Below are 25,209 nucleotides of genomic sequence, written 5' to 3' on the forward strand. Positions count from 1 at the left end.
ATCAAAGAAAAAATGGTGACAGACCCAGAATTTAGGTTTCACATTTGGATTTCATAGTTAACAGTGAATCTAACTTACGAAGACAAAAAGCTTTGGCTGTTGCAATAGTTAACTTATTTATTCTTCCACCTATTAGTAGTTCTTTCTCAGAACATCTGTCATTTTTAAAATTCTTTTTTATTGATTAGCTCTACCTGAATTAGGACAATATTAATAGTATTTGTCCACTTGCTTTTTGTCTCAAGATTCTGAAGCTTTGGTGCTTTAGAATTCTGTTTAGGTTTTATGCATTCAGATGTGACACAAATGGGTTTTATCATCTCTTAAGGAAAGAACAGAAGATTGTTATAATTCCTTTGTCCAAAGCAGATGGTTTTACTGTGCTCACTGGATCTTGTCTCAACTGGTGGTTTTTGAGCACTTTTTGTGCTAAGGACTATAGAGAAGTTTTCTGCTCTTTGGTTTTCTTGCAAAGGATTTGGGTAGACTTCAACACTGTATAACACTGTATTTGATAACATACAAGTTGTTGTTAATGGGCAAAAATATAAATTGTATCATGCGTTACTTTAAAATATTTGGAATATATGTTGTCTTCTAGACAAAGCAGGGCTACATTTCCTCTGAGCCCATTCTGACTGAACGCATGCAAGAACCCTGTGACCATGTGTGTTGGCAGGTGCAGATCCTTGATATTCTAGCAGGGGCTCATGCCTGTTTCCTTCCCAAAAATGACTCTAATATTTTATAATTGGATCTGAAGATAGTGCCTGCCGTATTTAGACCTCTCTCTGTTCTTCGAGCCACACATAAACATCTCTTACCCTGCAAATTGTGCTGCTGTCACAAAGTTAGAGGTTTCCTGGTGGAGCATATGCTACCCATATGGGCTTCTCTACATGCTGCTTCCCCTCCAGTCTTTCCCATCAACTGCGCTGTGGAGCTGAATGTTTTAAGTTCCAACCCTGGATGACCTACATAAGGCTGAGAAGTGGACTGTGGTTTGTTGAAGCCACTGTAATTATTTTGGAGTAACTGTTGAAAGCACTTAAGAGGAGAAGTTGTATTTAGAGGTAAACATGTTACACTTGCCTTGTGTGCACACCTGCTTTGTGATCTTCCTGCTTAATGGTGTTTATTTGCTCAGAGCTCAGGGATGCACTCTGCAGTCTGGGCAGCTGCTGGCGTGCCAGGCCCCTCTGCAGGGACAGTGGGTGGTCCTAAACCAGTGCTGGCCTCCTACAGTCAGCCTGCATGTGGCATGCAGCGACATGGGGATGTACTGAGGCCTAAAGGGAGTACAAAGGCCGGCCTGATAGCTGCCCAGAGCCTGGCAGGAGGGTCTGTCCCCAGTGCAGACAGGAGGAAGGGCCAGAGGCAGGGCACGGCTGAGGTGTGGGCTGAGCTGGGAGCTGAGTCTGCTCTGTCTATCTAGTAGGCAGGAAATGGGGGGGAAATCGGCTGATGGTGAGAAAGTCACATGGGAAGGCCATCATCTGGGACAGCAAAGAGGGGAGTGGTAGTGGAGGAATGACCAAAGAGGGATGTATGTAAAGGAGGTTTCTACAACAAAACCTGTCAATTAAATGAATAACTGCTTATGCAATTTGCATTACTGAGCTCTGAGATAATTCACCAATATAATAAAATCAGTGACATGCTACAGTTCCTGCAGCCAAATATTTCTTGGGTAAAACAAACTGATAAAACACAGCACTGAAGGGCCATCTGCTAACATGGGACATTATATTTAAAGCTGTTGTATTACCGTTAGCGTGTGTATATATATGTATATGAAATGAGGTCCTACACTTCTTTAAAAAGGATAAAAAGGAATACATTATTTATAACTGATGAAAAGACTAATAATATGTGGTCATTCTAATAATATTTTGCTATTCCCGGTGCAGATGTTCATATTTGCAGTTTTGTGTTATGTTCTTAAGTGAGAGAATTTAAACCTTATTCCAAGAGGCAGAAATTGTCAGGTAAGGAGCTCTTGACAAAAGATGTGGCACCAGCCTCTACTATTACCATAATGTTCAGTAATATGCTAACTCTTCATCTACCTTAGCAGTGTAGCACAGGGAAGTCACTCTCCGGGAGCTCACTCTGTGCACTGCAACAAAAGCCCTTGTGGATGAAAACAGGAGGACACTGTTGAGGAAGAATCATTTTTTGGGAATAATTTCACTGTTTTTGTCATACTAGTAAATATCTATAATTAATCTCCAATCAAATTTTGTTAATGGACAAGCCTTTCAAGCTGGCCATGTTGTCCTGTTACTTGCAGGCATTTGTGCCATGAACAAAGACTTAAACCCGAGATTTCTGCCATTTATTCAGTGGAGTCCAGAGTTTCACCAGTTCTTAACTGTGATGTGTTCTTCTGTATACCGGAGATAGATGGTAAGTTATTCTGTGCAGTCTGTGAAGTGAAGGAAATTTCAACTTGTTGCCAATATGTCTTGCCCAGGAAATTAGGCTGCTTCTCATGTGTAAGGCTTCTTCTGGTGGAAAAATGCTTTTGGAAAGAAAAGCCTGTCCAGGACAAGGATGCAATAAGCCTCTGTTGAGAAAGATTTCTTCATCTTCAGAGATACCTCTTCAGTGACTACGAAGTATGAATTCTTCTTGGGAGTAGGGGCTTATTGATCAGCATCCTAAATTACTGGAGGATAGATCTCTTCTCTGAGAAGTGTTTTAGGATCTTGCATACCAGTTACAACCCAGCTGTAGAGATAAAAAGAGAGGTAGGATTTGCAGAAGCTGGAGTAGATACTAATCTCTTCAAGCATTGTCTTTAGGGGGTGTGGTTTGGGAATAAGGAAAGAGAGTGAGAGAAGTTTGTGATGAAGTCTGTAGAATGAACAGCTTGTTTACTGTGTTATACTATAAAGACTTTGAAAGCACTGAGCTACCAAGTACCATGATTCCATTGCATTTAACAAATGAGGACAGTGAAAAGACAGTATCTTGGGACACATCAGAGATGTTGAATATTGGATTGATTATCTCAGGAAGGCTTTCAAATACTAGTGTAAGATTACTGACTAGATGGACAGAATTTCACTTTTTTTTTAATAACTTCAAAGGAATTTGTGTTTTTTTTTTCTTTAACCTTTTTCTTGTAACAATACATTGATGTAAAACTTAAAAATGAAGGATTTCTAAATTATCCCAGATAACTATATCCCTGTTAATGCTGTAGATGACTTGATTTATCTTTGAAGTTAGCTTTGTTCTGAGCCTGGGGTTACAATAAATGACTTCCAGACATTCCTGCCAGCCTACGTTTCGCTAGACAATTATATTGGAACAACTGATGTTTAAATGATTAGATTAATTTGATATTTCAAATTAAAAGTTCCAGGACTTCAAGCATGATTGATCATGCATGTGATTACAGATTAGGCAATTAGTTTGTTAAGTTTGCTTTGAAACTCATGTTTAATGTAGTTTTGGAAGGGACTATTTGACTATTCAGAAATAAAGGCAGTTTTCTAGTTGCTAGTAATGTTACGCTGCTGACTATGAATCTTCAACCTGAACTCTTCAACAAGTTTCTGACATTCAAGATTTACCACTTGGATGGATTTTTTTTGTCCTCTTCTGACTGCTGGATTGTAGGGAATTCATTAACTAGTGGTTCTGCTTCTTTCAGCACTAGTTTGTATCTGTTTTACTCACTGTGTTCAACTAAACTTATTAACCCTCATCCTTTCCTTTCATTACTTAGAATACTAATGACCCTATTTCCCTCTCTGATTTCATGCTAAGAAATTTATGAAGCAGTCTTGCACAGCATTTTTAACAGAAGTATTTTGGTTAATAATATAGACCTGTAAATACTTGGTTCAGTTCTTTTTCATGACTGTTTATTTCTCTTGACATTTTCTCTGTAAATGAGATCAACCTATATTAGAAAAAAAAAGAAGTTATTAGTTTGGATTTCCATCAGTTACTTAATCTTTGTTTATTTATTTAGAGCAAAAAAAAACCCAAAACACAAAACCTGTCTACTCTTGAATTCTCTTACCTTCACAGAGTTAATAGTAAGCTTCTGTCCTGAAAATGCTCAATTTGTGGAACTACCGTTGTGCCAGTGTCAACGGTTTATGGGCCCAGTTCCGTGACGAATGGGATGGGGGGACCCATGGGCCCACACCCCAGGACAAGGGAAAAGGGGAAAAAAGGGTAAGGAGATGGCCCTGAGAGCAAGGAACAGTGGCAACAATCTGAGGCGAAACAAACTAATTTACTAAATAAGATATCAGAATGCAAAACAACACACTATAATACAATATAATTACAATTTAAGCTGATAAATCCAATACAGAGAGAGAGAATGTCCCAAAATCAAGGTAGGCCTTACTCTACTACTGACAATAAGACGGCTGGAGAGCGAGGTGCTGCCAAGACGAGAGATGGTGGAAAAAGGGACGAGGTCTCGTGATCTGCAAGCTTTTATCTTTTCCCTTTGTCCGGAAATGGCAACAGAGGAGCAAAGTACCGTGGGGAATGTAGTAGTCCTTCTCTTCTGAGAACCAGGTACATTCACTACATGATGTTATGATGTGGAATACCAATAACTGAAACCATGACAGCCAGTTGATTGCAGTTTTCCTGATGTAATGTATCTTCTAACTTTTTTAAATTTTACTGAGCATTTGGTCAACAGCTCTGTTGTCTGCACCATCAGCAATGGAATATGTCAGTGGGGTGCCTCAGGATGGGAACCATCTTTTAAGTAAATGCCTGATGTGCAGGGGAGGCAAGCATATGCACTTCTGTGTGTTTCGTATTTATTAAAATGAAAGTCATGTGAGAAAAATATTTTGTGATTATTTTTATGATTTTAGTCAGTTTGACAATAGTGCATATACATACACAATGGTGGCAATTTAAGTCACAAACTCTAATTCTGTGATTATTTTTTTAATCCCCTTTTTTTGTGATTTGAAGGGTAACTTAAATGTAACTTCAGTGTACAATTCTTTAAAAACATTCCAATAATCACTTCATTTTAAACCTTGTACATCTTCTGACAAGAATTCCAGTTCTTGAGAACATACAAGGACTGTCTTTACGTGTCTGTTATTACTGAAGGAAAAGCAATCTGGTGGGACTACTGGTAAATATTGGCTGTGTTTGGGCTCTGTATGGCCAAACATCTTGAGACATGATTTTTTAGTTTCTGCATGGGAAGCCAGGAAACTTTCAGTTTCTAGCTGCTGAATCTAAACAAAGCATCACAAGGTAAGCAAACATAAATCCGAAATCTAGTACTTTTATTTAACTTGAAGGTTTTGCTGCAAATTATGTTGGAATTTTGGGTTTCTGTAAGATACTGCATGCCTTTTCTCTAAAAGAACAGCGTTAGACGGTGCTTTACAGATCACTGCCTATTTCATTATTCATTTGTATGAGTAGTGAATATTTAAAAATAATGAAATGAGAGAAAATAATATTGGTTGTGTTTTATATCATGCAAAGAGCTGAGAGAACCACTGGAATCCTGACAGGTTGCTGTGTAGCTAATGGGCACCAATTCGTTGAAACAGTTTGAAATGGATGCCATGTAGAGGTAGAATGACTATTGGAGAGAAATTTGGCCAGAAATCATTAAAAAAAAAAAAAAAGATATAATCACTTGATCTTGTGAAATGTTTCATTTTTCCCAGTGAAAATCAGATACTAAAGAGAAAAACAAGAGTGAGAATCTTTTTTTAATAAGAACAACACACCAAACCCCTGTGTATGCAACTTTTGAATCATCATGCCTCTTTATTTCCCTCCTGAGATTAAGTCAAAGTTTAGCAAGCACTTGAATTTTAGTATTTCTTTTCCTCATTGGTATTCACATTGTTGATTTTTCGGTGAGTGTTGGGGTGGAAGAGGTGGGAATGATGGACTACTCCCAACTGGGGACGGTCTGTATTGCCTTTGCTAATGCTTCTGATTCTCACCCTTTTGCATTCGGGTTTACGAATTGGGGATTTTATGCTTGCTCCATTGCTGAGATCAGAGGGCCTTTCAGAAGCAAGTGTTCCTGCCTCTGCCACTTGTTTTCTTTCTGGCAAGGCAGCAGGAGCCAGTACAGCCGGCTGATCATATTCTAGACACAGCGCCATCTGCTGATGGGGCATAAACATAGGAGGTTTTTCTTTTAAAGCATAAAACCATAGTATTTTGTATGTTTTTTGTGTATGCTTTTCCTGTTCTTCGCATCATAGAATCAAAGAATGCCTTGGGTTCGAAGAGATGCTAGAGACCATCCAGTTCCAACCCCCTGCTATGGGCAGGGTTGCCAAGCACTCAGTCGGGCTGCCCAGAGCTCCATCCAACTTGGCCTTGAATGCCTCCAGGGATGGGGCACCCACAGCTTATCTAGGCAGACTGTGCCAGTCCCTCACCGTCCTCTGAGTAAAGAATTTCTCTAAGATTGAAGTCTCCCCTCTTGAAGTTTACAGCAATTCCCCCTTGTCCTATCACTACGTCTTGACTTTTCTGAGATGATGGATGGTGACTTGGGAACCACATCAGTCAGTTCCTTCAGGAAGCTGGGATGAATGTCTTCTGTCCCCATAGATTTGAACACATTAAGCTTCATGAGGTGGTCTCAGATTGCTCTGCTCTTACAACAGGAGGGATTTTGCACTCCCAAATCCTACCTAAAGGTTCAGGGAAATGAGAGTTGTGGGAAGCCTGACAGACAGTGAAGACTGAGGCAAAAAAGTCATTGAGTACTTCGCTTTCCACTGCCTGTACTTTTCCTTCTTATCCCCCAGTTTAAGCAGCAGGTCCTTGCCAAGCCACGCCGGTTTCCTTTCTCCTCTGCTTCATTTCTTATGCTGAGGGATGGAGAGCTCTTGTGCTCTCAGAAAGATGTCCTTGAGAGCTGCCAGCTCTGTTCCATTTCTGTGTCCCTAAGGGCAGTTTCCCAGTGGATCTCATCCAGTAGTTCCTTAAACAGGTGAAAGTTCGCTTTCCTGAAGTTCAGGGTCCTGACTCTGCTCTTTGCCAGGCCCACATCCTTCAAGATCACGAACTCGACCAGGGCATGGTCACTATAGCCCAGACTGCCTCCAGTCTTAAATTTTTTAATAATCTCTTCCACCTTGGTGAGCAACACTGAAATCCTCCTCTTACTGCTTGCTTATTTTTGCTATTCTGTTGAGGAAGCCCATTTTTGCTCCTCTTTCAGAAGTAGATTCTGCCAGCGTTGAAATAATTGGCACCTACTTTTCTGTAGCCATGGATGCTGGAAGGTCTCATTCAAGACAGATGGACATTTGGCCTTGGAAGTCAGGGAGGGAATCAGTGGGAGTATACTGTAATGTACTAAAGACAGCTGACATAAGGCTGAAGTCTGAAAGGGAGAAGGGGAGGAAAGAATTTTTTTGTGGGGAAACACTATATTAAAGGAGCTAGAAGATGCTTATTAGTATTCTTGATTTAATATCATTTTCAACCCAGTTGAAAGATCCAGTGGCTCTACAAGAATATTGGCTGCTTTCCCATTCTATTCAGCCTCTGATTTAAAACTCTCTAGAACTTGCTGACCTCCTCACATTTTTGTGTAGACTAAGCAGCAAAGGTGAAGAGGAATTATATACTGACGAAGAAGAAAGACAATCTGACTTAGTATGTACTAATTACAATTACTGTAATTGATACAAACAAACCATGCTGCAGATGTATGACTAAATGAGATTTGCAGTTGTGAACTTTATCTGTTTTTCTGGTCAGGATGTTAAATTTCAGATGCATATAAACAATGCCAACTAAACTGTGCTCTGTTGCTAACAAATCCATGTCAAGATTTTTGAGCAAACAGATTCTCAAAAATACTAGAAGAAAATATATTCACTTGCTCATCATTCTCACAGAGATTATGGCAGATTATGAAATATCAAACATAAGAAAAAATTCAACACTTCTCTCCAGTAGTACAGTGGTGGGGAATGTTATGTAAGATTGGGTCTTCAAACTCTCCTAAATCATTAGAGAGTCTTTCATTTAATTCTGTTGCAGTTTCAGTATAATTCATCTTGAGTAAAATAAGCAGATAGGCATATTCTGGAGTCAGGTCACTGAAACTCCAAGAGCCCATTCTTCTGAATAAGTAGGCTATGCACTCCATTATTCAGAAACGGCTTTCCCTCATCCCCCCTGTTTAAAAACAAACAAACAAAAAACAACACCCAACCCATTCCAAAGAAATAAATTCTTTACCGCTGCATTCCCTGCTTACTCTATAAAGACTATGACTTGACAGTCAAGATGTTACTTTTAAAATATTCACAAAATATTGCTGTGTTTTTTTTTTTTTTTTCTTCTTCCAGGAATTTTTGCCTTAGGGAAAAATGAGGGCTGTAAAGTAGAATTGCATTAGTCACTCTTAGAAACACAGTAAGTCATCTGCAGAGCAGTTGTCTCATTCTGCAATGGACCATGCCATAACCAGTGCTTTCAGACATGCATTTGCTCCCAAGGGAGTTTAATCTGACTCAGACAGAAATGGGAGATTCATCATGGATAAGATGTGGAAGTCACAAGTTGCAAGAAAGGAAATTTAATTTGAATATCGGGGAAAAAAAAACCTCCTGCTAGTGAATGTGGATGAGTACTGAAGCAGGTTGCTCAGAGCCTACAGAATCTGCTGTCCTGGAGATGTGCAGAGCAGGACTGGCCAAGGCCCCAAGCACTAAAGTAGTTGTAACGCAGTAGTTTTGATGCTGACTTTGTTTTGAATAAGAGCATGGACCAGATGACTTCTACAGATCTTATCCATCCTAATCTTTTTAATTCATTTTTGTGCGTGAGCAGTGCACAAATGGCATGTACTTGCACAGTGTGCTCACTGCTTCCAAGAAACATTGGACTGATACATTCGGACATATGCGTACCAACTGCATGGTGTATTCGGACACGGACAGGAAAACAGATGTGTCTGAAAAGCGTGGGATATGCTGAGCGTTGGTGACATTTCCCAAAAATAAACAAGCAATTGTTCAGAAAATCCTAGAAAGAAGTGAGTTTAGGTATAGCAGTTTGGGAGGGATGGGGCCAGCTCATTTAGTGACATGATCTAAAGCTGTGAACTGGATACAATTGGTAAAACAGGCAAGTAGCTGGGCTCCAGTGGTGCTGCATGCCAATGTGCTGTAACATATGGGCTCTTGTCACAGCCAGAGCTGCAGCAGTGCCATTGGTACTGTAAATGATGCTGGAGATCATCTTGTATCATGGGAAACACTCACAGTGACTGAGCTAGCTTTTGACAGTGTCTGAACACCCTCTGTGGTTAATTGTGTCTGCTCTGTAACGTATTAATCAGGTGACTGCGGTTGTTACAATTTAGCCTAATTACTGTAAATTTCTTTTCACTGCAATTAATTGTAAACATGTAGAAAACGCAACCTGATTTTTGGGGGGTTTATTTAAAAAAATTTTTTTTAGAAAAGCAAAGACTTGGGCAAAAACTGTACCTCTGAAAGAACTGAGTTAGATCATTAATGGGTAGATTTGTGATTCTTGGAAAGCTTAATAGAGTTTTAAAGTAACTATTTAAACATAACCTTTTGGACATTATATGTAGAGAAGGAGATTGAATTATTGCTTCATATGCTAGATGTAGCTCAGTTATGCAGTCTTCATCCAAATCATTATTCTAAGCCCTTGAAGGCTTACATTTTTGCTGAACAGTTTAACATGTTGGAAGCAAAACTTTTTCTACTCTTTTAGCTTAACCCATAGCTTTAGCTGTTGATATTCAACAAGGTAAGTTTATTATGCCTACATTTCCTCTTCCCTTTTTAAACTAGACAGAAAACAGTTAATATTGTTACTTCCTTCCTTTGTTTGCTCCTTGTTTAGGAAAACTTTAGTCTTTGTGGGGGTGAAGGAAATAAGAGCAGTTGTAGAAGACTAAGGCAGTAAGATGCATGTGGAAAACCTTTTTCATTTTATTATATGCATACTGCAAAATTTGCATTCCAATTGTGTGGACTCTGAAAAGAGAGAAAGGAATAATGGCTCTTTAAATTTCTCCTTTTTAGTTTAAGACTAGAATATTTTGCTACAGTTCATTTTGAAAAGCAGGCATCCTAGGAGTGGGAGACCTAACTACTGTTAGCAGACGTGTTTCCTAAATCACATTGAACAGCTCCACTGAATAATAAGGGGAAAAAAAAATATATGATTCTAAACTTCACAGATTTTCTATTCTCCAGGGTTTTTGACTAGACAAAAAAAATGAAGATTATAGTTTTAGTTTAGATATTTTTTTCTGGCAAGGAGTAGTGCTTGTCTACCTTCCAAGAGGTGCATGTTGTGTAGTTTCTTGTTTCTCTTCCTCAATTACTTGGATTCCTGATTTTTATGTATATTTGGATAGTAGCATTTTAAGGGAGCAAAATGGCTCTCAGAACCATAACTTGTAATATGTTAATCAAACACATCAGACTGCAAACACTTACCAGCGTAGAAGTAAAGGTAAATTGAGATGAGTTCACTGATTCCATTTCTACACTTCATAAATCTGGGAATGAATTTCAGCAGGCCCAAGTGAAAATGTTCCCAATAGACTTTTAATGACCATTCAGAAATAAGTGAGCAGGAAACAGCATCTCCACTCATTTATCTGCAGCTCCATCACTCCAAGAGCTAATCTTTGATCGCTGTTTTACCCTTTTAGGGTTTGTCTTAGAGCTTTTTATTCCTTCTTTCTCTTTGTGTTTGTGTATGAAAATCCAGCACAGGACATTGCCCCGTGGTGCCTGGATTATGCCAACCTTTGTCCTTGCTTGCAGGTGCCCAGTTTTAATGCCAGGAACCCTGGTGAATCTGATACTGGAGGCTTCTCTCCCACTGTTTGTCCATGACAAAACCAATTTCGTTTGTGTTTGTGTTTGTTCCCCTTTATTTCTTAACATTGTAATTTGTTCTAGTGTAAGCAGAAACTAAAACACAAGATGTGATTAAGTTTTTCTATGTTTCCTTGTTTTAAGATGTCATTGTCAATGGATTTCATCAAGCATAAAAGCTGATCGACTTAGACTCCATTCTCTCTTTCATACCCTCAGACCAAGTTTTAAAACCTTACTTGTTTCAAAGTTGCATACTGTGTGCAGAAAAATCAAGTGATGCTTGAACAGTTACCACACTATATATTTTTCTAAACTGTACTTAGTTGATTGCTGGATTGTAAACTGGTCATTGAATTCTAGTAATATTACTTACAACTAGATTTCCTGTAACTGTGGGGTATTTTTTCTTGCCTAGCTGGCTGGTAATCAGAAATCCAAGACTTCTACAATATTTATTTAATCTTGATCTGACTCATTTCTCTTCCTCTGCACTGAGTTTAACAAATGGAAGTATCCCAAAATACTGCATCAGTTTCTTTTCAAATCTTAATGAATAATCTGTGACAAGCTAATTAGAGAAATTTATAACAGTACTAGACCTACTAATAAATTTATCTGGAAAAGTTATTAGACGCTCTACTATCCTTTGAACAAAGAAAGGATCTTGTATGCGTTAAAAATTGGAGATGGTGAAAAACGAATTCATCTATTGCAGTGCTACTGCTATTGCAGGTGCAAGCTTAAGTGGTTTAATCTCTAACAAACATTAGAAAAGGGGAAATGAGCTTGATTACTTGTTGGCTGCTTCCTAGCTTGAGCTGAGGGCCAATAGAATATTATTACTGTACCATAACTTCCACACTTAAGTTCCTTTGTCAAGTCAAAGGACAGGTATTTCTTCTATCTGAATGCGTTGGCAAATGGCAACGTGCTGAGGCTGGCTCAGTGATGACTCCTTCACTGAGATTTCATACTGTCCTAGCTCCTGAGAGCTCTTGTCTGATGCCCTTGCCTTTCCCTGCTGGGATCATTTTGAGTTTTATCAAACTTGATTCCACAATATGCTCCTGGAGTTATTGCAATCTAAATTAATAGTGAAAGGCTCCCATTTTCCATCTTTCTGCTCTTTCCAGTCTCATTCCTGGAGGTGTACCCTGTTTCCACTGCACAGCAGGGAAGTACATTCTGTCAGTATAACTGACGAATCCTGAAGTTTCACCAAAATCAGTTTTTCTGACAAAGGGTTGTAAGTTGTACCATGAGTACAAAAGGGAATATTTTTCTTTGAAAAATTATTTATAAGTAAAACTTTAGATTGACATGTTCTTGCAAGTACTTGTATATAAAGTGACTCTTTTGCCTAACCTGGTTATTTGGTTTGTTACATTGGAGAATGCCTGGAGGCCTTTGTTCTTCATTATTTGATATACGTAGGCTGTGCAAAGAGAGGAGGGAAATGAAATGTTCTTAATGCTGTACGGTGTAAGAATAAAGACCTTAGAGTTAACATTACCAGTGGATCCTCTTTGTTATATTACAAATTGAAAAAAAAATCTTTCCTAGGGAATGAGTTTTAGTAACTGCCTGTATTTATTGTTGAGCTGATTATGCATGTATGGAGTAAACAAATCTGTGGTAGTGCAGGGTACAACCTTGTTTGTTGTGATTCATTTGCTTTGCTCATTGAAGAGAGCAAGCTATCAATACCTCTAACGTGGTATAAAGTCATGTTTCAGCTGACAGCTTTTGTTTTCAATATTCTGTCCTGTTTAGTATTCAATGCATGGAGGAGAATGTGATGTAAGGGAATTGGTTTGCTGTTTTACAGACTGACTCAGCCATTTAACTTTGTTCCCTCAAGGCATCAAAGACTGCAATAAAAGAAATACATTTTGCCAATAACTTTCTATGGAAATAAGTGAAGCTTAATAACTTTTTAAAATTAGTGTTAACATTATTGCACAGTGGAGAAAACCTTAATTAAACTTGTCTTTTGGTTTTGTTTCTTCTAAGTCTGTATTATCAATTCTAAATCTCAGTAAATCTTACCTCTGATTTATAATTGGAGATAGGATTATGCTTTTTAAGTTGAAACTTCAATTGAAAAGTGATTTCTTCCATTACTATTTCATGTGGGGAAGCAAAATTTTGTTATGATTCTGTTCCTTCTTGTTGTTAAGTAGGATAGATGCTAAGGTTGAGGCCATAATTCTCCAGACTTCTATGCTCATTTGACATGGAATGAAATTTCTCTCAGTGCTTCATATTGTGCAGTGTATCTAATGGGCCTTGTCACTTGTATGAGAAGGTCACGTGGCAGATGAGTTGGTGGAATACAGCTGTGAAGGACCGAATCCTAACAGAGTAATGTTAGGGATCTAAATCCAAACATTCTCTATTATTTAATTCCGAAAGATGCATCTATGTAAAATGGATGATACGGTTGAGTTATACCTCAACTAACTTCTTTTCCTGTAAAAGACAGAAACAGATATTTGCGGTGATGAATGACCATATCAGAAGACAGTGGCACTGTGCTCACTGGGTAGAATTTGAAATACTAACTCGAATGGGAATAGCTTGTTTTAAATGTAGGAAAAATTGAATCACAGAAATTCTTCCTTGAAGGAGGACAGAGGTGAAGCTGGTTTGTACTTACAGGCCTGGTCGAGAAGTGTGGTATACCGCTGTGAGTGGAGATGTAAGGAAGGAAATAGCAGCAGTGTTGTGGACCTCTGAGAAGGGCTGTGCTGGAGCCATATTAATATCTGGGCACCATGGAAGAGAAACCAGAGTGACCGTGTGACACCAGTTCCTTACGCTAAGTGAAACTTGAGGTGCAGGAAGAGGAAAGGAGAACTGTGCGTCATCTACTTGGCTGAGCCTGTTAATGAGATCTAGTTGTGCTTGTGAGCTGAGGTGAATCCAAAGGTGAAAACTTCCAGATCCTCTCTGAAGCACCTGTGAGGAAGAAGTACAAAGAGAAAATGGATTTATAGAAGCTGAAGACTGTGCAGTTTTGAAAACTGTGCAAGAATGGGGAAGATTAATGGGAAAGATTTAATTCAGACAGAAATCATTGAAGATCTTACTGAAAGCTACTCTGATACCAACAGTGAATAGCATACATGTGTTACATAGGGTGGAAGTAAAGATCTACAGGGAGACATTGCAGTGTAGGCATGGCTTCTATTTTGAGTAATGTAGGTGCAAATTTTAGAGGGAAATTTTTATTCATAGGGGTGGGAGGATTATTGGAGGCTGTGAGTTGGAGTCAGGATGAGGTCTGGGAGCTCAGCATCAGCATCAGTCTGGCAGTCCTTGAAAAGGACAAGGTGATAAGGTAGATCCAAGGCCAAGCCAGGTAGTCAAGGCAGCAAGTGAGGATCAGGGAGGCAGGAGATGCAGCCACCGTGGGAACTGTAGTGGCTTCACCTATGCACATCAAGCTGCAGCAGGATTTGGTGAGAACCAAGAAGTATCTGTGCTGCGTTGCTTTATATAGCATTTTTGCAAGGGAAGAGAGAACTAACACTCAGTAATGAAATTTGTAGATAATAATTAGTAGGTGTTGTGATAGCAAATACTGTGACTTCATTTCAAATGATTAAGAAGGGTGAAATATTTAATTAAGTAAACTAAGAGACAACCCAGAGCCTTGATCATGAAAGAAAAAAAGCAACAAATGTTTCCTTTGCAATGTAAAAAATGTTTATATAGAGAAGTGAATTCTAAAAGATTTGGATGATGTGAATGCATACCAAACAGAGGAAATCACTTAGCATAGTAAAAGGCAGCACTAGAAACAGGATAAAAGAGCAGGAAAAAAACAACAGAACCCACACACACAAAAAAAACTTGAGGAAGTTCTGATACAGTATCAGGAAGACCCGGAGAATACAGTCTGTTTGCTAGTGCTATAATTTTCCAAACCTCTAAAACAGGATTGACAGATGCTAATTTGTGATATTATAGGGGAATTTTTTTTAGTACATCTCTTCTTTTTTTTTTAAGGGAATTTTAATCAAATGATTTCTTGATGCTCTAAAACTTACATAAAGATTACCCAGGGAAATATAACACTGGATAGAATTAGTTCACCAGTCCCTTGGGCTTCTCAAAAAATCTGTGAAGTCTGAGGATTTATTTAGAATGTGAAAACTGTACATTTAGATTTATATAGACTGTATTTTCCTTCTACATGAAATGCAGAAGAGCTCATTTGTAGATGAGCTCATTTTTCAAGAAAGGCAAACAACTTTACACTAATGAATTTATCTATTAATAAAGATGTTCTAGAATATGTCAGCAGATATTTGAGTGCTCTGATCAAACTTTTCACAGACTAAATAGACGTTTTCATAGAAGAAGAAACCATACTGATGTATGTTTATGTCTAATGTAAATGAGATTGACTGTGGAATACTTAATCTGCATTTCAGATATGTGGACGAGTATGGCCAACAGTGTAAACCTGGATAATATATCTATTTCTTTTGGCATGGAGGGGATGAGTCAAGTCCAGTGTACACAGACGTCTGACAAAGCATATTTGATTGTAATGTGCTGGAAGATCATAATGTTATCTCTGCTTCCCTTTTGGAAGTTTTTTGTTTGTTTGTTTGTTTGAGAATTCAAAACTACGTGGAATGCTGCTTAATGCTTCAATCAGATATTATACAGTCTGTATTGTTATTGTGGTTTCAGCCAGCAAACAGCTAAGAACAATGCAGTCATTCACTCACTCCTCCCTCCCAGTGGGACAAGGGAGAGAATCAGGGAAAAAAAAAACACAACAAAATAGAACTCATGGGTTGGAACTTACAAAAAAACAATCAACCAAAGAAACAAACAAACAAACAAAACTATTTACTAAGACAGAAAAGGGAGAGAAAAAGAAAATAATAATAGTAATGATAATAGTATTATATATATTTACAAGCCTATCGATGCCCAGCCAGTCCCTGAGCAGCAGCTGCCCGCCCACCCAACTCTTCACAGTTTATAAGATTTTTTGACCTGATGTCATATGGTATGGAATATCCCTTTGGCCAGTTGAGGTCAGCTGTCCTGGTTCTGTCCTTCCCAGCTCCTTGTCCCTCCTCAGCTCCCTCACTGGCAGGATAGTACAAGAAGCTGAAATGTCCCTGGCTCTGTGCAGCTCTGTTCACCAACAACTAAAGCACTGCTGTGTTATCACCATTGTTTTTCTCCTAAAGCCAAAACGTGGTATCGTACCAGACACTATGAAAAAAAAAAAAAACTCTGTCCCAGCTGAAACCTGGACAATTGCTCACTACGTAAATTATAATGCATGACACAACTGAACTTTCTCAGGTTCATCAATGCTGGAATGTTCTAGGTTTATGAAAACTGATTCCTAGACATAGCTCTGAGAGATGGGGTTGGGAGATCAGAGAGGAATGAAGCACTTTCATTGAGAAGCGGGGAACGGTTTTGAGTTGGTTGCCATATATAGTAGTTGCTTAGTTTCATCCCTGTGGTTTTCATGAGATTATCTGGTATGCTGCTTCAAATTTTTATTTTGTGCTGAAAAATAAATGTATTTGGGGATTTGTCTGTCACAGAGGATGTTGATTGTGGTGGCTATGCAGATGTTCGTGTTTACTGTTCAGATACTGTCAAGATAATGTTTGTGATAAATGGCTGGCCTAAAAGCTTGAGATGAAGCTGGGAAAATATTTCAAAGTAGAAATATCTACCACTACAGCTTTCCACGCTAGGATAATAAGTGACAAATATACATGTACAACGTGTGATAAAGTGACACCTGAATAGCTCATTCAGAGCTGCACTCCTCCTGAGCAGTGCGTCCTTGCCAGGCAAAGCTGAAGGCCACTTGGGTTTGCAAAGCATTTTTGTTGTTGCTGGGTTTTTTTTTTCTGTTGTCTTTAATGTCATGGCTTTGTGATTATCCTAGTTCTACCATAATGTAGCTAAATTGGGCTATATGCTGTCACTTGTAAAATATGGATCTGTACAATGTGGAAACATAACTTTTAATGACTTTACAGGCCAGGATTTACCTCTGTTTCCTTACTTATTTTTATTTCTGTTTATTAACTGGATCAGAAGAACAGTGCTTGTAGTCAACTACTGTTTCTAACTGAGGCTTTAATCAGATCCCTAGAAGGACACAGAAAATGGAGTAAGAGTTTGTAATAATTTCCTTAATTATACTAACGTCTTGCATAGGAACCTCCTATTCAGGATAGGAGAATGGAGGTTCTATTTAGTATGTAGCATTTTTGTGTATATAATCTGCAGTAGATTTCTCTTCCATAAATTTATCCAGAGACCCAAGTAAGTTTTTCATACCTACAATGTACTTTGGCAAGGGGTTGATACATGTCTCTTATCCACTAATCTTGTTGTATTTTCTTTGATATCCATGTGTTGAAGATATGTAATTAAGGAGATACAATTTTTAAGCCTGAATTTATTGCCCTTAACCTGAAGGGTGTTTGAGTATTGTGGACCGTCTGCTCCTATGTAGTTCTAGGGAAGCCAGAAAATTTTAGTTCAAAATACTTGTTGTGCTGATAATTATGTGTCATCAGCGTATCTTTCCAATCTCTGTAAAGAAGTGCCATTTTCTTCTTTCATTTGGAATGCTGAACTGGGGAGAGTGCAGGGGTTTTGACTAAGAATAATCGATTCTGATGTACAAATATAGTAATCAAGCATAGAGAGAGAACAGCATAACTGATCTGTAGTTGCTAAAAGAAAGATGGACAGTTTGAAAGGTAGAAGTGGGGGGTGAGATATCACCCAACAAGGCAGCAGTGGGATTAGTAAGGCTTAAACTTGACTGGTCATGAGGGACAGGGAGATGTGTATATGGCCGCAGAGAAAGACAGACAGGTGATGAGGAACAGGTACCATGGATATCCAAGGGAAGATTGCTTTTGACTGATCCAGTTGCCTTCATTAACAAAATGTCTGCCCCAGTGAATGAGGAGAAAGCGGTGGAAAAGTGGACTGGATTGCAAGTTGTTAAAAAGCTTCAGTCCTTTTGATTGAAAGGGTGATGGTCAGAATTTTTTAATCAACTTGTTAGAAGTCTGTTTGTCAGGAGATGACATTGCAGCTAATGCTGTTGAATGTCATTAATGTCCTGGAAAGCAGAATGAATGTAGCTTCAGGAAATTCTCAAGTGACATCAAAACTAGAGGAGCTGCATGAGGCAACTTCAGATCTAGCCTTGCTTAGAGAAGGGGATTTGACTAGATGACTTCCAGAGGTCCCATTCATCTTGAATTGTTCAAATTTGCAGCCTTTGTAGAGAAGGTAGGCAGAGTGTAGACACCATTCTACTTATTAATAAAATAAGATAAAAGTTGCTGGAAAATATTTTGTAAAATCACATGGTTTGGTAAAATACTGTTTAAACATAATCAGAATGGCCAAGCAATTCAGAATAAAATGGATATTTTATTCTGGAATTATTCTGACTTTATTGTCATACTGTCTCTTCCTTGAATTTAAGCCAAACTACTTTTGAAATGTGTAGCCACCAAGCATGATGGGCACATAACTTCATGTTTGGACTTGCCACACGCCAAACAAAAATTAGTGTCTTTGTTTTGCTTGTATTTCAATTACTGAGAAGAGTAACTTGCAGTTCTTTTTAATTCTGTTTTTCAGAGAACATTACATCTTATCTGTGAAACCTCCACACTTTGTCAGAACTGATAGAAACTGGCGAGTGTATGCAGAAGTCACCTGTGTGGGGAGGAAGCTAACATTTGCACAGACAAGGAGCAGTTGTGTGATCACAGTGTCTCCTTAGAAAATGGGCTAAAATGGAACATTAATGTCAGCCTCAGAAAGATGAGAGTAGGTTGGAGGAATGTGCGTTTTGCTGATGCTTCTATTAGTTCAGACAGGTAATGCTGTCTCCTCACAGCTACCCTGAGAAACCTTTGCTGGCAGATATGGAAGTGTCCTGGTGTAAGCATGGTGGCAAACAAAACTCATTAGTGCCACACTTTTAAGGTATGAAAAGGCTCTTTCTGGTAGCTTAGTTTGTATGTGGAGAAGTTACTGAAAATGAAAGATTCTTGGAACAGGTAGTTCTGTGTGACAAATGGTTCTGGGCGTGCACAGTTGACATGTCAGGGTAGAAATGATGATAGAGATGCAAAGAGGAAAACTGGAGCTGTGCTGTACAGGGGAATGAGGGATGCAAATCTGTTCCGTCCAGCATAGTTTGGACTGATGATCTACTCTGTGAGTCAGAGCCATATACATCTAGCTGCATAGCAGCCATCTTCTCTTTATGTTCTTCAGCATTTATTTCTGGAAAGATGTGAGTAGCCGAGGTTCCCGGCATGGCCAAGTATCACTGCATGCATCTCTGCTAGGCGTAACATTCATGGTCTGGTGGCTCTGACAACTCTTAGGAAATACATCCCCAGAGCCAGTGTGTGCGCTCAGTGCAGGAGAAGGCCCCAGACAGTGGTGGCAAGAGGACAGCACAGACACTGTGGCATGTCTGTGCAGTTACTCCAGGCTCACAGGAGGTCAGTAAAGTCTGCTGCACAGAGGAAACAAGTGCAATAATACGATTCTAGGTGGTGACTGCCATCTAAATTCTACAGCAAATCTTAGGTGGTAGGAGTAGGTAAGAAGACAATAACTGCAAATGCACTGACAACCTCATCTCAGAGGAGATAACTTTTAATCGGGTTGTGATACTTGCTGCAATTAAGACGACTATTTAGCTTTCTTTCCTAATGTGGCATATTCCATAAAAGGTTGAAATTTTTTATTACACTAAAGATAAATTTCTATGAGAAACTTGTAGTATTTTTTCTTGTATTTATTTCTTCATCTTCTAATTCTTCTGTTAAAAAAAATCAGGAAGTTCTGTTTTTTTTTTCTACAAAATATTTGTTCCCCTTCACTATCAAAATACTTTTTTCTGGGGGGGGGAAGGGGCAGCCAGCCCTTAAATGAGCCTTAGAGAGGGATGGAATCTGGTTGCACAGATGAATTGCTTTCACCTGTGCTCCCAGGGTTGGCTGTGTCCCTTCACCAGGTGCTCAGTCATTGGTTCAGGCTGTGACTTAGCAATTCCCATGCAGGTGGTCAGTGTGGTGCACTTGAATTCTTCACAAAAATCATACTTTGTTTTTTCTACTTCTGATTTTTTTTTGTCCTATACCCTCTATTCAAAAAATAAACAAACAAATAGATAAATACAAAATCAGTGCCCCAAACCTCTGATGCTCATGCAATGTTTTACAATCTTGTCTAATAATCTTGAATTTTTCTCTCTGGATGATGAAAATATTTGAAGTTTTAGATTTAACGGTACATATCTGAGGCTGGTAAGGAATATGCAGAAAGCTCTGAAGTGACCTGATTGCGGCCTTTCAGCTTCCTTTAGAAGGGGAGCTGTAGGAAAGAAGGGGACAGACTCTTCAGCAGGGTCTGTTGTGATATAACAAGGCGAAATGGCTTCAAGCTTAAAGAAGGTAGATTTAGGTTGGATATAAGGAAAAAGTCTTTCACAGTGAGGGTGGTGAGGCACTGGAACAGGTTGCCCGGAGATGTGGTGGATGCCTCAACCCTGGAGACTTTCAAAGGGAGGCTGGAGCAGGCCCGGGGCAGCCTGATCTATCTGTGGATATCCCTGCTTATTGCAGGGGAGATGGACTAGATGACCTTTAAAGGTCCCTTCCAACTCTAAGGATTCTATGATTTAGAAATAAGTGTTCTAGAAGTATAGTTAAATGACCAATACATTATTGCTAATGTTTCTGGACTTTAAATAGGTAGCAGACCAACAAGGGATAAATGACATGTTGCACTTGCTTGATTGTGAAGAATGAGAAATTTGTTTGGTAAATGTATTATCTGGTTTTGTAAATCTAATATTTGATTCTGAGGCACTGAATCGTTGTGCAATGGGTATGTACACGTGGTAGTCTGATCTGAGTGACAGCAAGCAGACTCTTTTAAAGACTGTTTTTCTTGGAATAAATTCAGCTTTAAGAATACTGTGTATATATATATATATATAAACTAAGGTTGCTAAGTTACAGCAAAATATTTATCCATTATTTAGAAAATGAAAGCCATGTAAGCAATGGATAGCAAAGGAGAGCATATATTGTATACCATTCACATACTGTATAAGGCCATCACTGTACACCATGAGGACCTGCATAGTTCAGCGGAGTCACCACAGCTATCATCCAGTTTTAGCACCGAGATTCTCTAATACTATTTAGTCTCCTCAGAAGAAAATCTCTTGAGTAATTCACTAAAAATGATCACTCTCCACATGTGTTCTAAAAGACAGGTAATGTTCTTGTTTGTGCAGACAGCCACTGGAAAGGGAGGCAAGGATAAGAGGAGGGGAAATGGGGTGAGAATCTCTGTTGATAACTGGCTATTTGCCTTGCAGGCTTATTCTCATCATGAATGTAAGATTAAGTTCACTAGCAGCTCTGGAAGGAGAGGATAACAGTAGGTTCAGCCTCTGGTTCTCTGCCCTGCCTGTGACTCTCACAGAGGCAGTACATGTGTCTTTCCAGAGGCCAACCCTGCAAATAAAGCCCTTCCCACCAACAGGGCTGGTCTGGGATGAAGGCTTGACTGGCCTGTGATCTTGGTGGCAGTGAGTTGTGTGAGGTGCCATGTTGGTGTTTTATAAGGCCCCTTTGGAAAGAAGCCAGTCAGTGTGGTGGATTGACCAGAACCCTGTATAGCAGAGCTGGGAGACCTGTCCTGTAACAGAGATCCTGAGCCTAAGATCCTGCTGTGGTTGGAGGACTTGGGAAGGTGGAGAGATGAAGGCCTAGTGTTTACATAGTCATTTCAACAGCTGCCTTTCAAGGCAGAATGAAAATGTGTGAAACAACATCTGAAAAAAAAATCAACAATCAAAAAAATCAACAGCTGTGTAAAGCATATTCTGTAGATGTCAGTGAAGCTGAGGCTGTGTACTTGCTTTGATGTGTGAGTGGGCTTCTTAAATGTGTAGGGCTTTGAATGTGTGATCTATTGGAATTGCTATTAAATTACTGGAAGTGGAATTTTTATCAACCTGGAATTGTTCATTGAGGGTCACTGTAAGAGAATTTGGCTGCTGCATCCTTGAGGTTTGGTTTTGGTTGACATGTGGACAGTGGTGCATGTTCTTGTACAGCGAAACTCAGGTTAGTGGAATCAGGAAGTTAACCAAAGGCATGTTTTATACTGCTTTCTTTTTTTTTTTTTTTTTGTTCTATTTTTCTTTTTCACAAAGACAAGAAGTTACATTTGAAAAGTGAGAACTTGGAAGAAAAAAAAGCATTCTCAATATTCATTCCTGTTCTTTCAGGAAATACAAATATTAATCAGCTGTCTGAAATCAGAGAGGGAAACAGCTTTTTTAGTAAAAGCTCATCAGGTGACTTATTTACCACTCTCCTCTAGTCTCAAAAATATATATAATCCTGGCTAACATCCAAAGCCACTTGACCACCTGCTGCTGTGGAAGACATTGGACCACAGTTTTGAGATAACAAAGGGTTTGTTTGTTTGTTTTGTTTTTGTTTGTTTTGTTTTTGTTTGTTTTGTTTTTGTTTGTTTTGTTTTTGTTTGTTCCTCTGGGTGTCTTATTTATTTATTTATTAGGAGGAGTTCTGGACTGTAAGTCATATTTAGTGCCATATTACCCTATGTATTGCAGCTGAGAATTCAGGGAGTGGTTCTTGGGTTGGGTCCTCCCTAACCCTTGTTGTTTGTAGCCTGCATGTAATCAAGCTCTGTCCATAATTACAGTCATCACCTTCTGCTATTTTTCTAAAATATCCGTATCATCTGAGGAAGGGTAATTTTACACTGTAGGTTGGGAGTAGAGAAGCAGCAGTACTCTTGTTTGCATTAAGGCTTAGTGATGCTCAGGCAAATCATAGTTCTAGGTGTGAGGACCTGCAGTGAGCAGTAACTTTTTTGCTGTATTTCTAGAACTACCACAAGGTGGCAATGGCTCAGACTGTTATTCTTCCCGTTCCAGCTCTGGGGTTGCTGTATTTGCAGGGAACAGGGTCAGCTGCTGGCTGTGGCCATAAGGCAGCAGCTGGGGCATGGAGCAAGGAGGCTGCTGGTGCCCTTTGTTTTGAAAGATAAAATTTCTTGGGTGATGGTTATGTTGTGACTTACATTTTTGCTGGCTGTTGTTGGCTGCAAATGTTCAAGGCAATACTGAGTTGCTCAGTGTGCACTTACCAGTGAGAAACGATAGAAGATGCCTTCTATCGTCTAAGTCTAGAAGTCAGAATCAGCTCCTGCGAAGCTAGAATTTTCCTTTTTCATTCTTTTTCTTTCAAATAAAAGGCAAAGATTTACTGCTACAAATCCATAGATGCTTGAGTTTTCCTTTAAAATATTGGTGTTTATTATTTAAAGTAAAACATGTTACGCTGGAACAATTCCCTGAACTGCTTGATGTTTGAAATACAACATCTTATAAAAATAGAATTAAACTCCACATTTGTAAGTTCCATTTATTGAATTTGTTAAAGGTGGAAGTGGAGATGAAACAGGAATGCCTCTAGTTTTTCATACTCCAGTTTCACATTAGAAGGAATAAAGCATTTAAAACAAATCTTTAAGATAATGCTCTAAGAGCAATATGCTGGGGATATATAACACATCATTGAGGTGTTAAATGCAAGGTGAGAATTTTTTAATATTTAATTGCATGAGACTGTTCTGATACCTTTGCATTGCTCTGTACATTATGAAAAGTGAAACTGTTCCTTCAACTTGAATAAAAAATACTCTTAATTAAATAGTTCTGAGAAGTTTGTTCTATCTTTTACATAATTTTTCTTTGATGCTCTCCTATGCTTATCAGATGTGTGAAGTAAAAAAATAAAAGTACGCTTTTGCAAAAAGCACGTTGGATGGAGGGGAATATAATTATTTTTTCTGTTGCATGACTGCAATAAAGAAAAAGCAAATTTTAGGTTGGATAATCATTTTTTCCCTTAAAGTTGACTTTATTTACCTTCAGTCATTCTACAGAATGCAATCAAACCTGATTCTGAGTTGCTGGAATTTAGTTATACATTCTCCCGTGCAGTAGCAGTACCTATTTATGAAGTATCAAACAGAGTTATGACAATAGATTTCATATCACTGAGAAAGAAAAATCCAAATAGGGCATACAAAACTGAAACGGGTTGATAGGATGTGACAGAATTAGTGAGGCTTCACTCCATGCTTCAGGTGATCGTCTGAATTCAGTTTTATGTTTGGGGGGATGTGGTAATGTTAAAATAATTTTTTAAATTTTGCTGTTCGTGGTTGTTTCTATTAGTATCAAAATGTGGGCAGGAAGGCACTGTGAGTAAGATGTAGAGAAGTACTTGTGAGGGGCAGAATGCAAAAGTCTGCTATGTGTGTATCTTGTACAGAGGAGAGGGCGCAGGTACAGAGAAGTTTTAGAGTAGAAGGATGCTATATGGACTTTATGTGAGCTCTTATAAGAGAAAATACTGGCCAGAATTACTGTCCTTATGTTTAAGCGCTTCTGATGGAATCCTAGTTATGTGTGGTGTCCTTGTTGTCCTTATCTCTTATCTGTTGTTGACCAAATGGGCAACAAAATAGGATCGCGAAATGCTGGCGCAGGCTGCCCAGAGAAGCTGTGGATACCCCATCCTTGGAGGTGTTCAAGGCCAGGTTGGATGGGCCACTGGGCAACCTGACTGGTGGGTGGCAACCTGCACATGGCAGGGAGGTTAGAACTAGATGGTCTTCAAGATCCCCTCCAGCCTAAGCTATTATATGATTCCTGTGACTTCAGAGTAACTCAGACATGGGGTGGTCGAGCTGCTTGGTAGTGTCCATTGGTTGAGATGCCCTCTGCAGACACTTGTTATTCTCCATATGCTATTATGTGATTCTCAATTAGATTTCTCTTTCTGCCTGCATTTAATCTATTACTTCTGCTGTTAGTTTATGTGTTCTAGAGACATTTGGCTGCTGATTGAATTGTGCTTATGAATGCATTAAAAATGATCACCAATGCCAACAAAAAAGTGATAATTCACTGTGCGGTCAATGTTCTGTCAAATATAAAAACAGAGGGTCAATAGGCTACAGTGGGCTATGATAACTTATTCTGTCCTGGCATCTCTACATATGACAGTATTTGGGACCTGTAAAACGTGCTGCAGATTATTCTTTGTGCAGAATACAGTGGGAAAATATGAAAAGATGCAAAACTTAGTTTTGCAGAAGAGCTTTATTCCTTACTATTCAGATTTCACGCTATGTCATCAGTAATTTAAGAAACATAAAATAATTC

The 25,209-nt window shown here is 38.9% G+C and overlaps 1 protein-coding gene across 11 annotated transcripts in view; it reads left to right on the forward strand.

The window, feature by feature from the left end:
• CADPS2 (calcium dependent secretion activator 2) overlaps nt 1-25,209 on the forward strand; it is a 318,188-nt gene that overhangs the window by 35,443 nt on the left and 257,536 nt on the right. The gene's annotated exons all lie outside the window — the stretch shown is intronic.

The sequence above is a fragment of the Numida meleagris genome, chromosome 1 (assembly GCF_002078875.1).
Source record: "Numida meleagris isolate 19003 breed g44 Domestic line chromosome 1, NumMel1.0, whole genome shotgun sequence".
NCBI classification, from domain to species: Eukaryota; Metazoa; Chordata; class Aves; order Galliformes; family Numididae; genus Numida; species Numida meleagris.